General features: G+C 38.3%; 1 long non-coding RNA gene across 1 annotated transcript in view; it reads left to right on the forward strand.

Annotated features, from left to right (window-relative positions):
- The first annotated feature begins 307 nt into the window (after positions 1 to 307).
- LOC120823985 (uncharacterized) overlaps positions 308 to 17,905 on the forward strand; it is a 33,476-nt gene continuing 15,878 nt past the window's right edge. Inside the window, exon 1 of the long non-coding RNA XR_013468619.1 lies at positions 308 to 532. This is a non-coding gene — a long non-coding RNA (uncharacterized LOC120823985). The remainder of the gene's footprint in view (positions 533 to 17,905) is intronic.

Below are 17,905 nucleotides of genomic sequence, written 5' to 3' on the forward strand. Positions count from 1 at the left end.
AAAAACTGCAGCGTAATGAAGACATATTAGGCGGGCGAAGGCACGGATTGTTTTTTCATGGGGAGATCAGAGATGGTGCTGTCGTAGGAGTAGCTTTCTAGTCCTGATCTCATCTGTTTGGCATGAAGGGGGAGCTGTGGCTCCTCCTGTCCGACCAAGGTTACCGCTCTGGGGTTCGCTGTGCACCTCGCACATTTTCTCACAGTTTTCTGGCTGCGCTGTGCCACATTGATTTAAATGTATCTGTTGAGGAGAAAATAATCAATGCAAATTCCCTGGCAGTGCAGGCAACAAATAAGACATGTCTGATTCATCAAGCGGACATCGCTATAAAGACCACTCTTTCTCCTTTGTCCCATTTCTCTCTCCCTCTCTCTCTCTCTTGCTCTCTCTCTCTCTCACCCCTGGGCCACTTCACCCTTTTTTACTCCGTCCACCTTCCTCTGGCTAAAATGTCTTAGCCTGAATTAGTGGAAGGAGCTTTATCCTTATACATATACCTGTGGAATTGCAGCATAGCTATTTCTTTAAGGTAGGTGCTAATATCATAACAGATATTTTTTGTTGCTTTTTTGTGTTCTCATTTGGCTTAACTTAATTCTTACAATATACAATGCGGGTAAGTTTTTTTTCTTTCCGTTAAAGTTTTCTCATCTGTTCTCAATGTAGGTTTTCTCTGTACAAAGAACTAATGGTGCCGTTCAAAATATTTAATATCAATAGATTTTTTAAATTGTGTTGTTTAAAAATATTGATTGAATACATTCCCCTAGTTCTGAACCATATTACAATGAAAGTAAGTCAACATGTTTAACAGGAAGGAAGTCTCACCTGACACCTAACCCTAACATTTTGTTTTGCTCCGGCTTGAACTTGGTCAAACGGTCTGGCTCCTAACAAGGGCAGAGTGTTGCCTGTGTATGTAAATTCACTACATGTGTGAGAGGAATAAAGGCAGGGACTATTTGGAAATTCCTGTGTGATGAAAGGAAAAGAATATCCCCCAAAAAATGATTAATGTGGTGTTCAGGTACACAGAAGATTGAGTGATCCTGTCATCACACCATATGGTACCAATTTATTCCGGCAAGCATAAGGCAAACTCAGTGGAGGAGCTCTCACGACTGTGCTTCCACCACTCTGCAAGGAGGACTTGTATACATACAGACTACATATATATATATATATATATATATATATATATATATATATTTATTATTTAGAGAGAGAACATTAACAAAAGCACATACTCAGACAGATTTTAGAAATTGTTCAGTTAAGTGCCGATTGTTATCTCTGCAGTGTTGTTTTTAATGTTAAAGCGTAATTTATTGTGGAGGTACAGGCTCAGAGAAAGGCCATAAGTAATTGCTGTGGAAAAACTCTTAAAATTTTATCATCATTGTTATTATTGGACTGTTTCCATTTTTTTCTTACATGGAAAATGACATCAGCCACTGTGAGGCAGGTTTGTTCTGCGAGTGACGTATGTGGGACTTCGAGTAGTGGACTCGCAGTACGTGAGGATTATCTTGTGCTTTCCTGCTCTTCTTCCTCATCAAATACATGTGTAGCCTATTTAGATGATAGTTGACTTGTGCCTGTAAAAAAAAAAAAATCTCAAGGGTTTTATATTGATTAATTAATTGCTAGAATCTGGACCTGCACGCGTTGGAAAGTGAACATATTTTCAACAATAGACCTTATTATTTTGACTCTGGAAGTTGTATTCACGGTGTAGTGTCACTCTTTTTGAATACATCCACGGTGGCATACAAAAATGTTGTTTGGATCTAACAAGCCTGTAATTTTACCATAGGTTGTTCTCCATCCATCTCTTTGTTTTTCTCCCCAGAATTAGAAATCTTTTAGGCATATTTGCTGACCTAAAAGCAACTTCACAACAAATATATTACGCTTTACAGTAATTCTAATGCAGCAATATAAACATTAGCAAATGAATTAAATTACTTACTAGAGTGTTGGAAAGAATATTAATGGCAGTGATCTACTGATATCCTAAAAATGCATCCATATTTTTCTAGCACCTTTGTTATTTTAATAAACTATCCTGTGAAAGGAACACTGGGTACGGTAATCTGTCACTTGGCAGCCGTTGCGCCGCTTGACATTTTGTGACGTTTGTGAGATGCACCTTTCTGAGTGCAGCTTCTTTTAATGGTGACTTGGACATCTGCTGTTAATGCTGCTCAAACATGACTTTCAACTTTAATCTCCTGTATCGAGTCATAAGCGGAAATGAGTGCTTTTTGAAAATGCAGATGCCACTGGCAGGGGGAGAGGGAGGGGGGGGGGGGGCAGATTAAGGTGCTGGCTTCTACCTCTTTTCTTTTTCACTACCTTGTTATTGTCGCCTCACCCCTGCAGGGCATGCTGACAGGAACTGATAAACCTCTTTATGGTCCAAACTGAATTGGTTCCTATTATCCAAGGTGTGGAGCCACGCAATGGTGGAAATAAAAGACTTTATCCACTGCCCATCTGCCCACCTGTCACTCGGCCCAGTTTTCAGGATTCCATGAAGCTTCATGAAGCTGGGTTCCATTTGTGCTTGTAATAGTTGTATTTAGCCGGATACAAAAAAAGAAAAAAAAAGGTTGTTGTTTTTTTTCCCCCCAAATGCTTCAGTTGGCCCAACAGTCACATATTTTTGCCATGAACCGCGGCCATAAAACTATTTTAATATATGGTTATTACTAACTGTAACATTGAACATAATAAAGGGATTTTCTCATAGAGGAACAAAGCCCGATTTTATGTCTGTTAATGTTGTTGAAGTATAACCACGGAAATCTTTGTAGGAGTGTTTATTTAAAGGATCATGTTATTGCAGCTCGGTTTTATACTAATGGCAAGATAACATTAAAAAGTGTAAGTCGAATAGTTGTGAGATAATTCTTTACACTTCTTATTGACTGCGTGTTACTTTATTAAACTGTCGTACACATTAATGAGGTTACACAAGTATAAATAAACCACTGAATTCTTGAAGATATGATTAGTTTGATTATATTTAGGTTTACTTATATAATGAAAAACGCATTTTTTTTTGGGGCGGGGGGTAAATTAATTTTAAAACAATTCTCTATAGCTGCTCTATACATTACTTTATATGAACATTTTCATTTGCAAGTGTAAATTGTATTTACATTTGAAACAACAAACATCAGGACAATGTTTTCAGACAGGAGATAAAACATCAACTGTCTTTTTTCAAATGATAAAAGATGATAAAAAAATGATAAATATAGTTCAATCTAAAAATATGTGATGCACACATACATTTTCTATATGAACGGCTAAATTGAATTTAAGGTATTGTCCCAACACATCTTAAACCTTTCTTTCCAGAATTGTCCCCGGTTAATGTTTGTAAAAGACTATTCAATCACTGGGTGTTTTAGGCAAACAAGATGGTTGCAAAGAACTTGAAGCACAAGGTAGAAAAACCAGATATAACAAAAGTTCCCCCGAAAATAAACAGTGAAAATTCCAAACCACAGCATGGATGTGAGTTGTGTGTTGGTAATATTTCATAACCTTCATAATGAAGGTCAATGTGGCAAGAAGAGTTCCAGTGTATGTGGATCTATAAATGCCTCCTGAGACTCTTATTAGATATCATTTAGATTTTCGACACAGTCCAATAGTGATGAACACCATTCTGCGCTGACTTTAGCTTCACTCAAGGTGCTTCATCTCCACACCTCCAATCTGTATGAAATGGCGTTTCAGTGTGATCATCAGGTTCTAATGACTGCATTATCGTTGTAAAAACAAGAAGATGCATCACGACAGTTAAAGCGCATCACATTAAAAACATATGGAGGGCTTAAGGCTGACACATGTCTAGCCCCTTAAATGTCTGCTAAGTGCTGGAGAATCACTGTCTTAATGATTTGTGTCTTAACATGTGCTTATTCTGGTTCTAGTTTGGTATCCCAGCTGTTTTCTTTTAGGTTTTCTCCACTTCATCAGCTCTGTATCACACCAGATTAAATTGAGCGGAACATGGTTTATAGCTTTGTTCTCATTGACATGCAAAGAGGATCCGTCCTTGATTATAGGGCAACCTGAAAATGGTAACTTAGTTCATAGTGTCTCAGTGTTGCAGACTTTTCTTAATTCACTGCAGGAATTGTAGTGATTTGAAAGTGTCATTTAGAAAGCCTTATTAAATACTCAAATATGTGATTCATCTTGGAGTTATATAGTTTATCTATTTATCAAAAGTGCTGTAAACGTGTTTTTGTTTCATCGAAATGAATGTACATTCCACTTAATTAAGCTGGATGTCATATTCTAAGACATTGAATCCAAAAAAGAATAGTAGATGGTCAAAAAAACCCATATGGGAGAGTTGATCTGGGTCAAAGCTGGCTGTACTTCAATACGTTGACCGTTTCTCATCTTCCAAGGTTTATCTTGAGCATACGGCTGTCTTAAGGAACCAAACAGCCTCCGGTCCAAAAGACTTTGCTTTATCCTGTTTTGCTGAGATTAAATAGCCCTAGTGTTTGAATGGCAGTGAAGCACTCATTTTTGCTTGTAAAGGTCAAATGTAACTATGAAGGGAGCAATTTGTGTCTATGTTTGCGTGTGTATATGGGTGGATCTCAAAGGCCCTGTAGCAGGTGTCAGCAATCTGCAGACTGAGTCGGGCGGGTTGTCTGCTGCGGACCTTTATGGGCAAAGGATCATTTGTTCACTATTGCTGCTGGATGGACTGAAATTACAACAAACTCCTTCTCACTTCCCTGGAGGTAATGAAAAATGAGTAGTTCTGACTACTGCTGCAAGAAGTTCGACCAACCTGGCACTGCATTAGCTTTGGAAGTGGTCTTAGTCTCAGTCTTTTTAGACTGTATTGTAAAAGGACTCTGAAATGTTGTGAGACGACTCTTCTTCAAAAAGAAGTTAAAAAAGGTGCCTTGTTGAATTATACTTTGAACAGACGACGAAGAAAAAAAAAAAGAGTGTTGAAATATCAGATTATACGAGGTGGCTGGAAACAGTTGGACTCATTGATATCAGTGTTCACTGACTCTGAATCCTCGAGAGGGAACGGTTAGGCTCTGCGAGTGTACATTTTTCCCCGAGCGAAGTGTATTTAATGGCTGGGTTTGCATGGGGAATAGGACAAACAGAGCCAAAGATGGATGTCTACTTTACTGTAGCGGAGTTTATGACTGCTCTAAGCAAGTTATCAAAGCCATCTGTTTGGGCCTACGGGCCGAGGGTGATTAATACGGACATGGAACGAGAACGACGGGAATAAACTATATTCACAAGCACCGGCTACAATGTTTCGCTGACTAATTGCTGGATTTAAGGCCTCAGTCCGACCATCTTGATGTTGGTCCCTCACCAAGGTAGAATCAACCACAAGAAAGCTACAGCTCCGGGTCATACTGTCACGTCTTATTACAGAGTGAGCAATTGTTTTGGGATTCGGGTGCTTTTAGTGATTTGTGGGATTTCTACGGGATGGTATTTTAGAGTTGTAAACCTGGCCAGAGAAATGTTCGGAGAGATATACATAGAGAGAGAGAGAGGAACGCCAACCCGGGACAGAATTGCTTTCTATAATGGGAAGAGAATATGAGGAAAACAGCTCCAGGTCAAGATTACAGAAGGGTCTATTTGTTTGTTTTTATGGAGAAGTAAGTTGTTAAGCTGAAACAAAGCGCTGTAGAGAGAATTGTAAAGAAAGGCGTCACGTCAAATTTAAGTTGCCAAAAAGTTACAGTTTGTTAGCAATCAGTGAATTACTCCATCAGTTATACTGGGCAGTTTGAAGCTTTAATCTTATTAGCATTTAGATGGGCATGCTAAATGGGGTATTGCACAGGACACAATATAAAAGCAACACCCAATTCATTGACTCTGTGCTTACCACTCACAAATACATCAATAAAAACAATCACCAGTAATCCTACACTGCCCATCCTTGCCATTTGAATTATTTCAATTCAATTTAACTGCAGCGTCCCGCCCTCTCAAGCAACACAACAACATTCAGAGAGCCAAGTGACTTTCTATTTTAGACTAATAATCCAGAAAACAGATTTCCCTTTCAGACCAGTAAGCTAAGCGTCATTGATAGTTAAAGGAAGACATTAGCATGAGTCGGTGGTTAATGACATTGTTTAATGGTGTGTTCACTTTGTTAATATGGCTGACAACACAGACACATTATGCTCGCAACTTTGAGTTGTTGTGAGTTCGATATGAAGAGTCACTTTCGAGGATAAGTTCAACCATGTTCAAATCACTTCCAAACGGCTTCTTGCCTGGAGGCTACAACGCAGGTGAACGTACAGGGATCGTTGGGTTAAAAATGAGAAAACACGGAGGGCAAAATGTTGAGGGAGCAATGCCAGGGATAAAACGTAAGGCCTTGAAAAGATTCTTTTGAACGATAAGTAAACTGAGACTTTGTTTATAAAGGTTTTACACAATGAATAACCGACTTTCCCTCAAAAAATGTAGATGCCTTAATTTTTAAAACCAATTGCCAATAAACTGTATATGCTATTGTTGAATGCCAAAAGTCCTTTTTTGTCCTTTTTTGTATCCGCTCAATTTAATAGAAACCCAACAGGGGTGTAGGTTTGTTTCTCCAAGAGACCAATATGAAACTCAAATACACACACACACGAATTCTGATCCTAAAGTGAACCCCAAGATAGCTCAAGTAATTAGTATAATCTCCATAGGATGCATTCACTGCTCATAGCTAATTATAACAAATTCCCTCTCCGTGATCCGCTGTGTGCACGGATCAAATGTTCCCTCTGCAGTAGAAAGATAGAAGCATCTGTCACAAGTCTTCAAAAAACCAAAGCCCCATGTGGTCATCGAGAGCTGCATCTTTTTACAACCAGGTTGGGTTATCATTTCATGGCTCTAGTGTACTTCTATCTCTCTAATTGTGGGAAAGTCAGACTTGAATGCACTTTAGATTTACTTTTCATAGCATCCAGAGCCCCTTGAAAAGCATGACGCACTCAACCTTGAGATAGTATCAATAATTCAAACATCATCATCTCATGATGTAGCTGTCTGAAATTGGTGGGTGGGAGGGGGGGGGGGTGCTGTGTCTGAGGGTTGATACTAAAATACTGCATGCTGTCACATCTGACTAGCTGGTACCTGTTAGAGCACGGCTACGTCCCACCAGTAAATGCAGAGTCAAAGCGAGCACACTGTGCCATGACCTGCCATGCAGTAACTGCTGCCCTGAGCAGGAAATTTGACTTTCAGATATCCAAATATTCCGATTGGTAAAATAATTGGAACTTGCATAATTATTTGCCTCGTTTTCAGTATCAAATCAATTCTAGAGATGGGAAGAACCCATTTTCTATCCAATCGGGAATCCAATTCACAAATTTGAAAAATATATTTTGACTTTATCTACACATAGCAGGTTTTAAAATGAGATTTTCCAATTTCTTTAATCTTTATTGATTGAATTATCTAATATGCCTTAGGGAATGCATGCTCTTTCCCATGGATGTGTGGTGCTTTTTGCAGACTAGCAATCCTCAATTGCATTGAACCATTTGTGTGTGATAGTAAATTTAAAGTAACAGTGTGTGACATTAGAGGTGAACCCAGTGAAGTTAAGAATACACGAGTTGACGGATCGTAACTATTACTACAATAAAACATTTGCAAATAAAACGTTACAAATTAAATTACAAACCGCTGATCTAGAACAACATCTAAATATTGATTTCAATCTAATCTGGATGTTGACAAATTAGAATCAAATTTTCTATTATATATATATATAACAGAAAAAAAAAATATATATATATATATATATATAATAGAGATTGAAAGATACATTTTGTGCTTTCATTGCACATCTTGATGAGATGTGTGTCGTATTCAACCCTATCCAATTCCAATCCAAAAGACCTCGACCTCATCGGCCCGTTCTGTGATTTACATTTTATGTATTTTACCACAGCAAGGAACTGTTAAACAATGTCGCCCTTTAGTAACCCCTTTAGTTTTATATTTTTATATACATAGTTTGGTGCTGTAAAAGGTTATCAGTCAAATTCATTGCTGAGTCTATAAACTGTATTAAATGACTCACCAATTGAATGGGGAGATCTTATCTATTATCCAGTTGACATTTTCACTGATGAGATAACAATGGATTTAACTTGTCTCTGAATAAGATTCATTCATTAAGGTTGAAAATGAATACACATTTTTGAGATACATTTTACATTCCCTCCCAGTAAATTCTGGTACCAGATTACCAAACATGGATAATTAGTAGATATGAGCAATCATTGCCCACTGTTAATCATAGTGGAAGTTTGTTGTTTTCATTGTTGTTCCAGTAGCAGCATACTTGTGAGACTGAAGAAGAATATTTCACTGATATAATGTAATCAGAGATCTTAATCTCTGAGAAGTTTTGGCCCAATTAGTCCTCCTGAACACTCAAGGCAGAGTGCCGCGTTAATTTTGTCCTCGTCACATGGTGCGTAGTCAACAGGCTGCGGCAAACTTTTTAACAACATTCATGAGGCATATTTTAGCATAGGTTATTCACAAGATACCGTTTGGTGCAACAGATATTGTCATTTTATTTACGGAAATCCATGAAAAGCAGGGATGTCAGCAGGACAAAAACAAAAACACATTAAGCAGATTACATCAAACATAAACAATCAATATGGTCTGATTTAGAGGACGCAGCCATACTCATCTTTGTTGAAAGGAGACTAAACAAGATTATCAAATAGACAAACAGTCCTGAAAATGAACAGTCACAGAGAGATAATGCTGCAATGTTTCAGTGGGAACGTGCTCCGTTTCCTTCGGGCTGGAAGATATCTGGATGGTCGAGTGAAAAATGCCCCTGATTTCTGAAAGATGAATAGTTTTGCACATGCTTTGATGCGTTTCATAAATGATCTGCCTCAGAAGGTAATTAGTGCAGGTGTTTACACATATTTCTGCCATCAGGGTGCACAGTAGGATCACAGTTGACTGAGTTAGTTTTAGGTTATTAAATTATGCCCATCGTAACAGGAAGAGGGATGAGCTACAGTTGGGCAGGTATGAGCAAAAAAACCATTGCCCTCCTATTCATCATCCAAACAAAAAATACATACTCGGTAAATTATGCAGGTTCACGCTATCTCCCATCCGAGGAACATATTCTGTGTTTGCATAATCAGGCCTGTATGCAGAAAGATGTTTCATATTGAAGAGAGGTCAATAGCAGAGAAACATCTCCCTCGGGGTTTTCCAAAGACGAAAGAAGGGTTGGACCTCAAATATAAGAATTAAGCTGCTTAACGCGACAGAGCCAAATTTTCTTTTCTTTTTTTTTACCATTTCCATAAGCAAAAATTCACAAATATAGACAATGTTTTGCAGAAAGCATGCAGTATTAGAAACCATGATGTTTGCCATCATTTCAAACATTCAGTCGTGTACAAGAGTCTTCTTATTATGAAGGACGCCTCTGGGTTTGGGGACATTTTCCAGTCAACACCATGCAGACTTGTCATTTTCCTTTGAATGACTGGTCTGCTGTCCACCGGATTGATGTTGGAACATGCAATTGCTTTTAAAACATTATTGCTTGACAGTGCAACATGAACTGTGTAGACGATGGGCCTTCCCCTGAGGTGAATCTGGTCTCTGCACTGCCTGCACCTCCTTCATCTAGCCGTGGTATAAATGTTTTTTTGCAAGCTACTTACAGCACACAGAGTCCTCTTTTGACAAGGAATGCAGGTGGATTTTACTTTTAAAGTTGACTTCTTTTTTTAAAAACATGTGAAATACTTTACTTTAAACTTCAACTTATGTCATTCTTTGCGTGGAGTGTACTACACTGAAGGCAAAACTTCTTTTTAAAGTTTATTTCCAGTGGATACTTTTTTCAAATGAAAACCCCTCATGGTTTCCCAGAACACTGTCAAAATGTTACTTTATTGATGAATAAATACCTTTTCAAAAGTGGTCTATTCTCACAAGTTACAATGAACTGATTTCAATTAGCTCAGACCAACAATTTCAAAAAACAACACCTACAAGCATTTGTTTCAGGTCGTGTGCTTTGTAGCATGAATCCGGTATTTCTACCATTTCCCTTCCTATTCTTATAAATACAATGCAGTGTTTACACAGCTGTAAAGTCAGTTTTTTAAAAGGTTGATTGGATTTACCTTTTTTAAGGAAGTGAGCACCACTGACCAAATCGGTTTCACTACTTTGGAATGTGTTAATTACCCTATAACGAGTTGAACTTTTTTCGTATAAACCATGTTTATTTATTATTTTTATTGTTTCTTCAGAAAAAATAAGAAGGTCACTTTGAGATTCACATTTCAGGAAACACAATAAAGTCAGTAAACATGCCACATTTTCAGAAACCTGCATTTTACAAAAACAGCAACATTTCAATAAAATAAATAGTACTATAAAACAATGGATTAATAAGTAATTATTGAAAACACATTCCATTGAAAAAAGACATTGCACAAAACACAAAATACACAGCCAGTTTAGATGACACAAAGTCAAAATAAATGAATATGCTGCTATTGCTATGTCTGTGCCGCGCTCACTGCCGCGAAAGCAATTTCTCCTGTTAGTTGTGCACTGTGATCAGCAATATCATATGCCTTAATTATAAAAAGCAGAAAAAATAATGGCCTCTAGTTTTAGGTAATGTCAATCTAATGTTGCAGCAAGAAAGGTTGGTTTTTCAGGTGGAACACCCAGCTGCTGCTAATGGACTAAAAAGGTGGGGCTAATTGAAAACAATTAGCTGTTATGGTTGTAACTATCGTCTATTAACTGCCAATAGGAGGAACATTACACATAACATTATTTCCGACCAACCGCAATGACTGCATATTGTGTGGAGTCATCCCAGTAGCAGAGGAGTCCATAAGCACCTTTGTGATAGAGAAAAACAATGCACTGAATATGTATCGGCCAACTGCACCATGAACGTAGGAATGTCCGAGGCGGAGGAAAGAAACCGTTTTGGGTGGAGATGGGTGGTTCTGCAGCTGATACTCCAGTTTCTCTTTTCATGTGGCTCCTCTTCTCACCAATATTGCTGATGCTCAGTAATAACTGTATATGACTAATCACTGAACACTGGGGTGTAAACCACCTTCTAACTATTTCTGGCATCTGGGAGAGTTTGCCACAAAGGCACAGCTGGTTGATTTGTTGAAAATCAACATTTAGGCAATGATGTGAATTTGTTACACTTTGGGGTTCCAAAATGCCGCTAAACTCCCAGAATATGCTCTGCTGTATTTGCACAAATCAATAGCTTCATATGTATTTCACTAATTGCCACTGGTTCAGCAGTGGAATTGATGAGGGTTTGTCAATGTGTGTGTTTGTGGGGAATCCAAAGGTTCAACGTTTTTGGCTTGTCAATGCAATTCTGGCATCACATATGCCTGATAATTGTGCACAGCAGCTTGTTTCTTTCTTTTGAAAGATTTTAATATCACTTTTTTCAACTGTTGGCACACATTCTAAAATAGTGGAGGCGCCAAAAATTATTTTTGTTGTTTGCTTTTATTTTTTCCCGCCATCACGGTATGTAATTATGTTGCAAACATATATAAGCAGGTACTCTGAGGACTTTAACAACCTTAACAGCGATTTAACAAGCTGTTTTGATGCTGCCATGAAGGTGGAAATGATGAGTTTGAGTATGTAAGTCCTCTACAAAGTTACCACGGTATGTTCAGACAGACAAGTGAGTGGAATGTGTCTTCACATACAGTGACTGCAGCAAGCAGTGGAAAAAACACTAGTTTGGAGCAGCCTCACCTTGCTTATACTAAAGCTGTAGGTTTACGCTTGAGAATGACACACGTCTGAGAACCAGAAAACACTGCAGGCCGTCGTTGCTTGGACATTTAAACTGCATTTGTCCCAGATCAGCACGGAAATAGGTGTTTACTTTTTTGAAACTAGATCCTGTTTGGGAGAGGCAGAAAGACGGGCGACCATTGGATATGGCAATATGTGGTTTTTAATGTTTTGAATAGCCCACATTTATCAGCTTTGCTCCTCAAAACACAGGATTGAAACCAAAGACGTTTTATTAAACTTCATAAAGTGCCACTTTGGTCCTGTTTTCACCCAAAACTATGCATTGTGTGGTTATATTAAGTGAAATTCCATGTTTTAATGTTTAGTTTGAAGCTAAGCTAAAACCTCTAAGGTCATCCCTTTCCCTTTCAGTGAAGAATCATCTTCTGTTTGGCGGACCATTTATCTCACAAGCTTATGTGATTTATTTATTTAACCATGATTTTGCTTGCCAAGTCAATTATTTAAAGTTCAAAGTCAAGTATATAAAGAAAAAAACTTTGATTTCACTTTCCTTAACGAAAACGTCTTGTTCTTCTCTTTTACCAAAAAGCAGAAATAAACAAGCTAACTTTCTAAACTATACATAAATGGCATGTTTATGATTCTTTGCAATAGTTTGCGGCACTAATTGATACTGTGAAACATCAGAAGTATCAGCTATCACATCGGCAGCAAAAATCTCCACCAGATACGCTGAATGATTGACATCTGATGAATAACCCAGTAATCAAAGTCTGCTGCAATGCTACTCGTTTCATGTGATTCCGTTCACTCCATCAGATTGCTGCCAGTGGAATGCGGATTTGCCTCGGACCAGGACTTTCATTAGGACAGAAATGTTTTGAAGTCAGACTGGTCATTATCTGGCAAACAAGAATGAGGACAGCGTATAGAGGGAATACACACGCGCTCTGTTCTCAAAGCTTAACTAGATATGTATCAAAAAGTCACACGCATTGATGAATGTGGTTCCATGCCTCACACGACATTGTTGCCGAGCCCGTCTCCAGTTCGTCATGCTGCTGTGAAATTATTCGATTTAGAGCCGCTGCGGGGCGCAGGCTCTTGGACAAGTGAGTGGAATGTGATTGCAGATGCTGAAATTTTGTTCAACACCGTAACGCAGCCGATGACGCAGTAGTTCAAATTCATCAGATACATGACTGACAAATCCATATAAAATTTGTTTAAAAATTAGCACTCACAACTATGCCGATGTCAGTTGTCAGTGCTGCTTTGTGTTCATCTAAATTGTTATAGCAGAGAAAAAAATAAATAAAAAGGTCTGCTTTTAGTTGGAAATGATTGTAATAATAAAAGCAATCGTAGTAAGAAGTAATACAGAGATGAAATCTGACCACATCTTTTGAATTGCTTCACATTAAAAGTCTAATGGATTTCAAGTAGCAAAATTGACCAGATTTTTTATTGAGATTGGAAAAATAGTTGCATTCAACAAAAAAGAACATTCGCTCTGAAGTGTTTATTTTATGCTGTTAAAAAATCCATTCATGAGTCATCCAACTTGGACCAATTATGACACATGTCGTAATTTCTTTTAGTGTGTAAGACAACATTAGAAATTTTGATTAATGATAATAGGATTTTCCCACTTACGCTTGATAGCGCTACAGTGGACGGCGGGATAGACCTTTCAGAAAAAACCACCTTTGACCAAGTGGCGTGGTGTCTTCAGCTGTGGTCTCTTTAATTACAGCAGGAACAATGGGTCAGTTGTCTCGATACAGTTCTGAGGGTAACATCTTTACAACGTGGATTACCATGAAGAAAGTAGCTGTCAGCGAGGATTTCTCTATCTGCCTCCCTTTCTTCTCTCTCTTCACTTTTTTTTTATCTGCTTGGCTTCCATGTTGCTAAGCACCGAGGCACGCAGCCATGTTTGGAAATATGGTAGATTTAAAATGGCAATCCACCCATTTATTCCATTCCTCAACTGCTTCTAAGCACTCAGTGTTTAGAATATAGGATGAGTTTCATCCGTGCAGGAATGCCACGGTGGACAATCACCAAACCCCACGATGTTTCTGTGGAATGGGAGACACGTCCACCCAGATTATTGTCTGTGGGATTGTATTTACCCGAGATCTTATTGGTAACAGAGGTTCTCTTGCATTATTTCTTATTGGTTATTCGACATACATATATGAATAAAGATTGATTAAGATGTTTGTTACGTGGCATTAGATAGTGAGGTACTATTCAGATACTAAGATAGCAAACTAATGATATTTTACATGGTTTGTTTATATTTAAATTTCATTGAAGGTATATTTCATTAAACAAATTTAAATTTGGCAAAGCGTTATCTAACTGTTGTGTGTAAGGTGAACAAGCGTGTATGAAAGCACACTGTAATGTTGAGCATTGTGTGCTATAGAAACATGAATGTTGGCTGCAGTCTGACAAAAGCAGCAGGATTTCCATAGAAAACCAAGCTGTGCAGCGAATACAGAGCTCGGTGGGCAGTCAAACAGTCGCACTTATGAGATGCATAACATTTCTTGAAATAAAGTATAAGCTGGTTTACACCCAGATGTTTGCAAGTTATGTTGCATGGAGAAAAATTTAACAGAACAAAGTAGTGTTTAACCGTCTCCCCCGCAGCGCTGAAATAATGACCCATCTTTGTACGTGTTGCAATCTCTCTCTCTCTCTTTCTTTCTCAGGTTTTCTCTCACTCTGAAATATACATACATATGTATTTATATAACATTCTTAGCCAACTGAGATTTGCATCCTAGCAGGACCGAAACGGCTGTGGTGAAACAAGAGCATGAATAATTAAAAACACAGTTATTAATGAGCTACCCACATTATGTTAATGAATGGTTTTAAGTTAAATTTTTCAGCTCGTCTTTGTCGGTTCCATTATTTATTTTCGGCACATTAAGGTGATATCATAATAACTGTACTTTATGGTAGTTTAGAAAGGGTTCATAAGGTGTAGCATAATTTCAGTACTTTTGGGCTTGTAGATTGGTACTATTGTCATTTTAATTCTGTTAAAACAGAATTAGTTCTGTTATGTTTTGGTAAAATGCACTTTTCTGTGAGGACGTTTATGTTTTAAGTGGAAACTAAACAAAATGTTCTGTTCGAGTTGCTCCCTCATAGTTCAGACTGTGGTGAACTTGTAGTGTAAACTCCCGGCCGGGTCAACTTCAATAATTCAGGGACAACATCACTTTCTGTTGATTGATTGAGATTTAATCTCCCTTCAATCAGGCCCTCCCACAACACATACATCATCATCCACTTCCTTCATCTCCCATAGATGTTATTTATCTACTCGGGAACTGTAGTACCAGAAACCGCCCAGAATTTATGAGAGCAGCCGTGAAAGCAGTTTCTTTCACAGCCGAATTTCACTTTAAATTCCTTTTAGCTATTTTTAATTTCTACCACAATATTAAGGGGTGTATAAAAAAAGATCAATAAAATACCAAATCATTCCCACAGTTAGAGAAACATTGTCAATTCTCATTCTACTGAAAACAACTAGCGGTTGATAATATCAGGCAGATAAATGTGTAATTGCTAAGCTCCACAATGCAATAGTCGATGTTTATTCAGTGAGTCTGAGTACCAGTTGTATCATATCACCGTGATACTGAGACTGAAGATCAAAAAGATTAGTGCTCTTTTATTTTGACTCAGACTTCTGGATAGCCGCCGTCACTTATAATTCGCAGCATCAACAACCTCTAGTTTATCTTTATTACGGCCTAATCTCCTGTGTCAGTTTATCCTGTTACAAGTTCTTTGCGTTGCTTCCGTTGTGTTCAACTTAAAGCGTTTTTGTTTTTAAGATATTCATAACTTCCGATAACCGAATGGTCCATTATACAGCGTGTCCCGATCGCAACTTGTGTCTTAATAAGAGAAGTCAGCCATTCTCCCTCAGTGCTGCTTAGTCGTGCTGTGATTAATGTCTTCATGGTCTGGTCAAAGTGTCGATATCTTCAACAGCTGGGCCCATCTGTCATCTTTTTCCTGTGACACCCCTGTACGTAACTCAGGTCCTATCAGGGAGGCCATCCATCAAAGTGGTAAACAGAGACGTCTCACATTAGCAGCCCTGAACACTTCTCATCGTATACCATAACAGACAAGCAATCATCTGGTATTATGTCGCGCCACAAGGCTAATGTGAAATATTAACGGAAATATACAGCGCGCCAGCTGCCGATTGGATGGGGCATCTGTGCTTGGCGTAATGGGTGGGTAACAATTTCATATTGTGGAGACTGTAGTAGATTGTAAATTTGCTCTACATATTTGTTCCTCGGCTGTATGCTGGATCAGGCACTGCGTCAAAAGAGGACAAAATATACATATTTTGTTCTTTTTCGCCATGCTTTGCTTTCTATAAATTAAAGGTGCATAGACCATTTACCGTGAATAGCCTACCCCCTGTATGGTGATTTGTGTTGTATTCCGTGTGTTGTAAAGTCTGAGAGGCTAAGTAGACAAGAGCATTTCACTTGTAGTTAAACTAGATCTGCTCTTTTGCAGACTCATAAAAATGACTGATTTCCACAACCACCTTGGAACATCGAGTCTAATGGTGCATTCGACTGCATTCATTAAACCTTGCCTGTCACGCTGCTTCCTATAGGGGGCAGTAGAATCGGGGACAGCCAGCGTGTCTTTTCATCTGTTCACTGTTGGCTTACCAGGGATGAACCTGGTCGTTCTCTCCAGCAGCCCCTCATCTCCCCTCCGTCTCTCTGCCGTTCTTGCAGTCCACGGCAGCGCTCGCTCCTGGAAGGAGGGATTATGCTGACACTGTTGTTGGAGGAATGTATGCATGTTGGAAATCAAGTTATGAAGCTTTTGTATGAGCCATTGATAATTGATGGAGATCAATGTGGGTGAAATATGTTTGTTCTGTGTTTACGTGGAGCCACATTTCTACCAGCAAGGATACTTCTTTATGTTCAGAACTAATAGTACGTAAAATGCGATGATATCGCAGACATCAGTCTCTTGAATGTTGTGGCTGTCCATTATTTTGATTCAACCAACAGCAAGCCACATGTTGTTTGAAAAAGAAATCTCTATTAGATAAAGCAGGTCAAATTAAGCACAGGTCCCCTAAAATTGAAGAAAGATAGTGTTTCTTTGACTCTTTGAAACCCAAGCGCAATCTGGCTCAAATTTTAGGAGGAGAACATCTAATTGCATCAGCACCTCTGCATAAAAACTCAGTTCTGAGGATATAATGGGAAACAGGATTTCTCTGCAATGATTCATGCCGTGCACTATTTTATTTCCTCCTTTGTTGCCGTGTCAAAGACAGAGATGCGCATTGTAAAAGTAAGAAACATATTACATGTATTGTGGAATGAAGCAAAGGAGGCCCATAAGTAGGCAGTTAAATGGAAATAGTTTCATTTCCTTTGGTGTAAACAAATACCCCATGTAGTCCCTGGACCAGAGCTGTGGGTAATCGGCTGCTATAACTCAACAGAACACTTTGCCCTGAGCTAAACATAATACTTCCTGCACTTAACTAAATCCATTTTTCAACCCTCAGAAGAATTTTGACACAGCAATACATTGTTGCACAAATGTCTTACGAAGTTAAACCTTTGCAAAACATGCAAAAGTTTCTTTACTTAAAGAAATAGCATAGAGATAGAGTTCTCAGAGCTTTGACACAAGGGGCTTTCTACTGACTTACGCTATGTGATTTTTCATTTATTCAGAGCACTAGATATAATTTCATCAACATTTTTTAAAAATTTAATCGACCATGGAACTTTCATTTCAGGAGGTTAGTCAATAGTTAATTTTCCCTCGGTATGGATTCCCTTCTCAGGGCTTTGATTTTCATACACCCATTAAATTAATTTAATCCGCATGGAATATTATACATTGGCGTGCACTTGATGGGAAGATTTGAGGAAGGTGATATACTTTGAGCACAAAGTATAAAAAAATCACATACACATACAACATGCGT

Source organism: Gasterosteus aculeatus, chromosome 8, assembly GCF_964276395.1.
Source record: "Gasterosteus aculeatus chromosome 8, fGasAcu3.hap1.1, whole genome shotgun sequence".
Classification (NCBI taxonomy): domain Eukaryota; kingdom Metazoa; phylum Chordata; class Actinopteri; order Perciformes; family Gasterosteidae; genus Gasterosteus; species Gasterosteus aculeatus.